Source organism: Vidua macroura, chromosome 2 (assembly GCF_024509145.1).
Source record: "Vidua macroura isolate BioBank_ID:100142 chromosome 2, ASM2450914v1, whole genome shotgun sequence".
NCBI classification, from domain to species: Eukaryota; Metazoa; Chordata; class Aves; order Passeriformes; family Viduidae; genus Vidua; species Vidua macroura.
Window position 1 is genome coordinate 60670341 of NC_071572.1, and position 9258 is coordinate 60679598.

At 45.3% G+C, this 9258-nt stretch overlaps 2 non-coding genes across 2 annotated transcripts; one reads left to right on the top strand and one right to left on the bottom strand.

The window, feature by feature from the left end:
• The first annotated feature begins 1090 nt into the window (after positions 1-1090).
• TRNAP-AGG (transfer RNA proline (anticodon AGG)) lies at positions 1091-1162 on the top strand. The gene has a single exon. It is a non-coding gene; the product is annotated as a tRNA-Pro (tRNA).
• Positions 1163-1388: 226 nt separating this feature from the next.
• On the bottom strand, positions 1389-1460 carry TRNAP-UGG (transfer RNA proline (anticodon UGG)). Its single transcript has one exon. It is a non-coding gene; the product is annotated as a tRNA-Pro (tRNA).
• Positions 1461-9258: the final 7798 nt, after the last annotated feature.

A 9258-nucleotide genomic window follows, 5' to 3' on the forward strand; every position in this document is an offset into this window, starting at 1 on the left:
GCTAGGCTGATCCCCCAGCATTGGCAGCAGAGGAGAGGGGATTCTGCCCCTCTTCTCTGTTCAGGTGAGGTCCCACCTGCAGAGCTGCCTCCAGCTCTGGGGTCCAACATCAGAAGGATGTGGAGCTACTGGAGAGAGTGTAGAGAAGGCCACAGAGACGCACTGAGGGATGGAGGACAAGGACAAGGGACAATGGCTTCCCACTGCCAGAGGGTGAGGTTAGGTGGGATATTGGGCAGAAATTCTTGGCTGTGAGGGTGTTGAGGCCCTGGCACAGATTGCCCAGAGAAGCTGTGGCTGCCCCATCCCTGAAAGTGTTACAGGCCAGGTTGGGCGTGTCCTGGAGCAACCTGGTCTAGTGGAAGGTGTTCCTGTCTGTGGGAGGGGGTTGGAGTACAGTACTTTTTAAAGGTCTGTTCCAACCCAAATCATTCTGTGGTTCTATTGCATATTGCAGTGTCCTTGAATGCTCCTGTGTTTTCCTGAATTGCTTTCTCCAAGAAAAAAGCCTCAACTTTAATTTCTCTTAAAGCTCACACCCTATAGAGCTATTGAAATTTTCAGTGAATATCTAAATGATTATAATTTTGAATTTCCTGGGGTTTCATCCTACTCTTCTAATCATCAATAGTAAAATCCTTTAAATCAGAGTCTATATGCACATTGAAAAAAAAGTTTAAGGGGAATGAAAACTCCCTGGGAGGTGTAAGAGTACAATTCCCGAAGAAACGGGTATATGCAATGGGTGCAGGGAGGTGTGAGGGCAGAAAGCACTCGTAGAAGTGGGTGCAAGCAGAAGTAGGTACAGCCTGCAGAAAAGCATCTGAGGGTAGAGAAGAGTCTGCAGAAGTGGATGCAAGATATGGAAGAGGCTCGGTGGGTGCCGGGGGGAGGGGGTATGAGGGGGAAAAGCAGCTGCAGCGCAGGTGAGATCGCGGCAGGATGGAGCAGGTCTGGGGGTGCGAGGGGAGTTCCTGCAGCGGGTGCAGGCGACGGGGTCGGGGCCGCCGCTACCCGTAGGTCTTGCCCACGACCGAGGGACGTCATCGATTCAGGAATCAAGTATGAGCGAGAAAGGGACTCTTTAGGTGGCTCGTTGGTCTAGGGGTATGATTCTCGCTTAGGGTGCGAGAGGTCCCGGGTTCAAATCCCGGACGAGCCCACTTATTTGTTGCTTTGTGTTGCACCCCTCCCCGCGCACAAGTAGATTGCCATGTGTGTTTTATTTTTTTCCCAATTAGACCGCTTTTTGCCATGTCATACATAGGCATTCTCCTCGAAAACGAAAGTACATCCGGTGGGAGTGTCTGTGGGAGGGGAATACGGAAAGCAAGGGCGAGTGGGAAAGAAAAAGAGAGAAGAGACTGAGTGAGACAGACAAAAGACAAGGGCTCGTCCGGGATTTGAACCCGGGACCTCTCGGACCCAAACCGAGAATCATACCCCTAGACCAACGAGCCATCTATGGAATGCTTTTTTCCTCGAAAGAGTTTTATATGACTTTATGTGAAGTGTTCAGGTGGCTCTGTCGATGAGCAGGATTTGCACATGTCTTCCTACGTGCAAAATCGCAGAATCCTACATTCTAGAGACACTTTCCCGCTAGACCAGGTTGCTCCAGGACACGCCCAACCTGGCCTGAAATGCTTTCAGTCATGGGACAGCCACAGCTTCTCTAGGCGGTCTATGCCAGGGCCTCAACACCCTCACAGCCAGGAATTTCTGCCCAATATCCCACCTAACCTCACCCTCTGGCAGTGGGAAGCCATTGCCCCTTGTCCTTGTCTCTCCAGGCCCTTGTCCAATGTCCCTCTCCAGCTCTCTTGCAGCCCCTTTAGGCACTGCCAAGGACTCTAAGGTCTCCCTGGAACCTTCTCTTCTCCCGGCTCAATACCCCCAGCTCTTCCAGCCTGTCTCCAGAGCAGAGGTGCTCTAGCTCTCCGAACATCTCTGTGGCCTCCTCTGGACTCTCTCCAGCAGCTCCAGCATCCTTCTGATGTTGGACCCCAGAGTTGGAGGCAGCTCTGCAGGTGGGGGAAAGCAGCAGAATACCTTCCCTCAAACCACTGGCCACATCATATGTGCATGAGCTCTGGAAAAGGCAAGAACTATTTTCTTCATATTTTGGGAAGAAAATGAGGGAGGACAACTCCCCAGGAGCTAGTTTAATACCATTTTGCATGAAAAACAATGTAATTTTTTTTCTCTGCCAAGGCTGTTTCTGAAGCTGTTCTGGAACAGGCATCACTTTCCTGAAAATTGAATTTTGCAGATGTCATATTCCCCCAAATTATTTACCTTGTGTCCCTGCACTGAAGGAAACATTCTTGCATTGTCTGAATGCCAAACAGAACTGCCACCCATCCCTACCCACTGCTATTCATGCAGTACCATCAGCAGATAAGGTAAAGGAATTTTTAGTCTTGTATTCAAACTGAATACAAAACATACCAGCAGGTATCATTTAGGCACTTACCTGGTTCCAAGGAGTCAGGCCCTGCTCTTGTAAGGACTTGCCCATGTGTTAGCCTTGTGTGCTAGAAGCAGCCCAACTACAACAGGGCTTGTAATACAGTAAATAATACTGAAAAATACAGGCTTGTAAAACAGGGCTTGTAAGACAAGTAATATAATTTAGTATTTAGAATATAAATCCGCAATCCAGATTTGGGATTTTAAAAATAATATTCTCATAACATGGAGAAACATTTCCTAACATGAATCCTGTGCTGCACCAACTAAACATCTCATGTAACTCCAGAGATACTGTGCTTACTCAGCGGCCAAGCCTCTAACTCCATTGTAAGGTTCATGGAAGTTCTTGCTATGCTGTGGTCCAGGAGATGGCTGCAAACTCCTCTGTGGTGAAGGCATGACTCTGCCAATGGCAATGTTCCCCAACAACAAGCCCAGGGTTTTATGACTGAAGAATGTTGTTAACTCAAATCTGGAGACACCTAAGATATTTGGGCTTTGATGGGTTCTTTGAGGTGTACTGTGTCCAGCCCTGGGGTCCAACATCAGAAGGACATGGAGCTGCTGGAATAAGTCCAGAGGAGGCCAATAGATGCTTTAAGGGCTGGAGCTCCTCTGCTCTGGAGACAGGCTGGAACATCTGGGGCAGTTCAGCCTGGAGAAGAGTAGGTGCTGAGGAGAACTGAGAGCCCCTTCAAGTGCTTAACAGGGCTCCAAGAGAGCTGGAGAGGGACTTCAGACATGGGACTGGTGTCTCAGAACAAGGGGGAATTATTTTAAACTTTAAAACTGTAGATATATGGAAGAAGATTAGAATATTAAATTAGTTCTAATGAAGAAGGTTTTTACAATGAGGGTGGTAATCATCTGGCACAGGATTCCCAGAGAAATCTGTGGCTGCCCCATTCCTGAAAGTGTTCCAGGCCAGGTTGGGCATGTCTTGGAGCAACCTGGTCTAGTGGAAAGGGTCAATGTCACTGCCCAGGGCAAGGGGGCTGGAACTAGATGATTAAAGTTCCCTTCCGACCTACACTATTCTATGACTTCCAGCAAGACTCGGTGTACAAAACCCACACATGAACTGTGATGATTCCCCATCATGGTTTCACTGGGTGGCTTCTCAACATCCATTGGATTCCAATGCCAAAGCCTCTCCAGCCTCCAGCACTGCCCCAAGGGACACCACAGGGTGCTTGATGGTCCAAGGAGAGGGTGAGGCTGGCAAACAGAACACTTGAATGCAGTACAAAGTCACGTGTTGCAAGAGGAGTGAGCCGAGTAGAGCCTGCTCAGAAGGTCCTTGGTTTTACTCATGAAATGCTCTGGCAGGGAAGAAAGAGCTAGTCACAGCAGGTCAGGAGGTTCCCTTTAAAAGACAGGACTGTATGTAACAAATGAAGCTGATTGAAGTTAGCAGTTGAGTCCCTTTTTATGTGTGTTTGTTTTGATACACAGTGATGAAATACAGTCCTTCTGGGGTCCTACTTTCCTGCTGGAACAAGCTGTCAGATAGAGATGAGACAGCAGAGGAGGAATAGCTGAAATCCTATATTTGTTTGCTTTTTTAAAGCCACTTAAAATTTGTTTGGTGAACATAGTCCTGCATATATTGCTCTAAAAATTAATAAATCTGGCTACGTGCAAGGAAATTTGATAACGCAAACTAGCTCCCTTCAGAGCATGCCAGACCTCCACCTCATTTACACGAGGGGCCATCATCTCTCCCACAGTGTCTCTGGTTTTGCAACACTGGATGGAGAAAAAACCCTGAACTGATGAGGTCTCATAGTTCAAAATTAGGAAGCATGTTATCTTCACACTTGTGATTTCCGTGGCATGTGAAAAGGATTGATGTAGAATAAAAGGCCACCAGGTCAGTCCACAAAGCTCTACCATGGAACAGTGACCAGGGAGAACGTCCAGTGTGCCCAGCACTTTACCTAGGTACTGCGCAGTCTCATGAAGCTGGGAAAGCATCTAGAGCACAAGTCTGATGATAAACAGCTAAGGAAGTTGTGGGGGGTCAGACTGGAAAAAAGGAGGCTTGGGGGGGACCTTCTGCTCTCTACAACTCCCTGAAAAAGATTATGGTGAAGTGGCAGTTGGTCTCTTCAGTAGCAAGTGACAGGACAAAAAGAAATGTCTTCAAGTTGCCCCAGGGGAGGTTTAAATTGCATAATAGGGAAAATTTCTTCCCCAAAAGGGCTCTCAAGCCCCAGAACAGGCTGACTAGGGCAGTGGTGGAGTCCTCATCCCTGGAAGCACTTAAAGGCCATGTACTTGTAGCACCTGGGGACATGGGTTAATGGTGGACCTTGCAGTGCTGGGGGAATGGTTGGACTCAATGGTCTTAGAGATATTCTTCAGCCTAAATTATTCTCTGATTTGCTGAAGCCAAAGGGGAATTTTACTGCTCTTGGCAGCATCCTGTCCCTGCTGGAATGGTGCAGAGGAGACAGATAATGGACTCTCTTTGGATGTGCCCAGTGATGAGATGAAAGGTATTGGCCCAAAATGTAACGTGGGAAATTGCAATTAGTTATCTCAGACTTCCAAGGGATTAAATTTTCTGAGGTACTCCTGAGGAATCCCATTTCTGAGGTATCCCATTTATTTCTAAAGAGTATTTGACATTGCATTTTATCCAAGCACCCAGTGAGGCTAAGGAGAGTATTGGAAGTTGGTAGTATGTATTCACTGACACAGATGAGCATCCAACCTAAATGAGGGATGTACTTTAGGATAGTAGCTGCACTGGAACTTCTCCTGAACTCATGAAAAAAAGATAGATCTCTACAATGAAGCCTGAATCACTTACTGAAATTTTCATCAGTGATCAGTGAGATCCTAGAGCAGCCACAGTCCAAACCAAGCAAGTCTCATGTCCTTTAGAATGTCCAGGGTTTTTGTGCTGAGACTGCTAAATAAGTGGGTCAGGTTGGCCCCAAGGCTCCTACAAACTGATATGACTTTCTGTGATTGAAAGTCATCTATCATTGTAGTGTCTTGGCTTCATAGAAGCTGCTGGGAACAAAACACACAAATACCAGCTCCTGAAAACCTGTGATCTGAATGTGGACCAAGAACATTTTATAGAAACCTCTTGGGTTGACACTGAAATTTGACCTTGCCCTTTAGAGATTATGAGAGCTTGAGGACAGCTTCTTCCACAGGGAAACTCCATCCAACAGGGAAACGTTTTCATAGGTGAAAAGGTGTTTCCTATGCCTGGAAACTGCATGAGTTTTAGTGTGTACTCAGCTGTTACAAGCCAGCTTGGTACAACAACAATGGCAAAACCCAGCCTTGGACAGCTCCCCTTTCATGAATTTCATGCCCAGCTACTTTTTACCTGCTGTATTGTTCTCTCTGTTTTACTTGTTATCTGTTGTTTCACTGCTTATCTATCATTCAACTGCTTTGTGTATAATCTCTTAATCAGTTGCTTGCTGAGGTAATTTGCTCATTACGTGATCAAAATACTACTCTCCCTGTTTTGTGGGGTTTTTTTTTTAATGATTTTCCACTTTTATAAACGATCTGCTGGATTTCCAGACATTCAGCAGCCTACCTAAAGCCGTGGCTTCCAGGGTACTGCTGGTCATCATATGGCCAGATATGCATGAGTTGTTGATACAATACATCCAGGAGGAGTTAGGCTAATGCTCATTAGTGGTGTAAATATTTCTTATATGAACATCCTGGACAAGTAGATGCTATTTTTGGGAGGTTCTAGCTGCCCCATCACAGTGTGGGAGTTGAAGAATGAGAGAATAAGTGTTTTGCATTGTCTCATGAGACCATATTGCCTGCTTGACCCCTTGTGCTGGTTTGCCTTTGTGGAAGGTAAACCAGGAGGTGGAATCCCCACACAAATACCTTTGAGAGATTTCAAGTCAGAGCTATAATTTCATATGAAAATTACAATAAAGGCAATAGTACAGAAACACTGGCTTAAACAGAGAAAGTCAGAATATGACCTGACACCCTGTTGATCAGGGTGGCAGTAGCAGTCTGATTAAATGGTGGCTGCAGTCCCATTGGAGGATGGCTACGGTCTTGTCAAAGCAGTGATCCTGTGAAAAGGTCTCATCTTTCTCTGGAGATCCAGCGGTGGCTGTCAAGAGCTCTTGTCCTCTGGGTATCATTGTGGTGTCTCAAACCCCAGATTATATACAGCCGGGACTGTTTGGTATATCCCACAGGGCAGGGAATTCCACAATGGGATAATGTAATTCTGTGAGTCATTCTGGAGAGTCCTTGATGGTCCATTAGCAGAGATGGCCCCCTCAGAGTGGAGACTGCTTCCCAGGAGGGAGTTATCAGGGCTGAGTCATGGAGAAGGTAAAGAAATGCTGCTCCTCTCATTTTAACAGCACATCAGAATGTAGATGGTAGTAAATACTTCAGTTACACCTTACAGTGTAACCCAAGACACCCTCACACTCCAGTGTTTGGGTCTCAAACCTTTGACTCCATGATGACTAACAAATACCCTTGGAGCAGCCAGCCCAGACAACAGCCTGGCTGACAGAGGACTTGTGGAGGTTAATCATATGCTATGTCAGGGAGTGCAGGTCTGATTAATGTCAGAGTACAAGTTCTGAAGGATGAAGAAATTACATTCATACCACTCTGTGTAAATCATACTTAATTTTTCATCAGTAGACGGAGGCTATGATGGAGGAGGGCTAGGAAACACAGAGGTTAAGTGACTTACCCAAAGCTGAAGAGCATTGCAGGATAGAAATTTCCAAACCTGCAGACCAATCACTTGGTCACTGGGGGAGTCTCAATTTAATTAGCTAGTGTGTTTTTATTTAAGAATGACAGTGCATTACATTTGCTTCTAATTCATGGACATCACCCCACTAGTTCAGACAGAGATCAAAGAGATGGCTCCTTCTCTCAGTTGTGCTGCTAGAAAAGGTTTCTTGCCTTAAATTTGAGAACATTAACATTATCTAAAACATTCAGCAAATTATTTCTTTTTTACTTGGAAGCAGACTCCCTTCAAATAATTTTCTTCTTCTTTGGTGCAAGTTTCCACACTCTGAAAGCTCCATGCAGAGACCAAAGAAATAAATCAGATCCCAGGCATTCAGCCCCATTGCTTATTTTGCAGATCCATATTTTGTGAGAGATCATTTTCATGCACAAACAGCAGCCTGGTCACAAAAATTGGCAAAATAAAAATAATTTCTGAAATCACTGGCCACCAATTCCCTGTATAAGCTTGGAGTGATTAAACCTGGGCAATGATAACAATGTGAATGCACATGATGCCCTGTGTAGTATTTGTATGGGTTCTGCTGCCACAGTGTCTGATCTGGGGGTAATTGCTTCCCAGACTTGTTTAATCACCATTCCCTTCACTCCTTGCCTGAGAACACAGTTGGCTTGTTTTTCTTGATTTAAGGGATTGTGATCATATTCAGTAAAGGGATGCTCAGAAAAAAAATCAGGTTCATGACTAATAGAAACTCTCATTGAACTCACATAGTACTTGGGCAATGTTAACTCCAGAAAGGAGATCAGATTGGTTGGTGGATGGGCTTTCTTTTTATGATGAGCATCTAATCTGATGGTTCCCTCCAGCATTGCTCTCTTCAAGTTTCCCTTCTCTGTCCTTTCCTGCCTTCTGTGACTCTTAGTAGATACCCAGGAGTGATAGCACTGGGAGGCAGAGGGCAGGTCAACATTTGAGTGGCTTTGCAAGAGGTTAATTTTTGCAGTGTTCCCAAAATATGTTCCCAGAATAGGGATCTGTGGAGGAAAACCCCCAACTGAAGGGTAAGCTAGATGGTTTGAGTCTCACCATCTGATGAGAATTAGTAGGAAGGGAGGTGACAGCCTTGGGGCATCATGTCCTTGTTCTCAAGACATCCCAGCAGCCACTTGATGTTCATTCAAATGAGTGGGAGCCAGGCAGAAGGGCCCTCTTCAGGCCCTCCCTTCTCCAAAGTGTCCTTGCTCTGCTACTAGCACATTTAGGGTGAGCAGAAATCAGATACCAAAAGGTACATCCAATCCCCAAATTAATGTGATTATCCAAGGATGTGCCTCCACACTGATGTCAGCTGGGGACCTGCAGAGCAATAGTGATGGATTTAGTAAGGGCATGGGCTGGTCTGTGGAACAGCACAGTGCACATCCTCTCATATCCTGCTGAAAGTGAGTGAGCTCTTTCTCATTAAGGGGCATGATTTTGCCTCCTATTACCTCACACTTACCATGTGTTAAGGGCATGGATGTGGATAGTATGATACCCTGCAGTTTCACATCCTTGCCTCTGTGACTTGCTCCTGTGTCCACCCATTTTTGTATTTATAGTACCCATCAGAAGCTAATTAAACTACTGCTGTGTCCATACACATGCAGGCACATGCAAAAGGGTTTATATGTTTGGCAGAAAAGATCCAACATGGTACATTGCACAACCTTTAAGAATGGCATATAAACTGTCCTGGATATATTACAGAGAAAAGTATTTGTATTTCAAAACACAAGTGCTGTGTTTCAGCACTGTGCAAACTGATGCTTCAGATAAGAAGCATGGCATTAGTGGGGCTTTTTGCTGGTGAAGTGCCTTTATCCTAATATAAGTCCCAGATATTAACACAAAGAATTACAAGGAGGAAAAAATGATACTTATCCTGTGTATTAGCAGTGTCTGACCCTGCCAAGCATAAATATTCATGTAATCACTTTACAGTTAACTGGTAACCACAAAAATACACACAAATAAAATGTAATTACAGAGGCTCCATAAACTCATCTTAA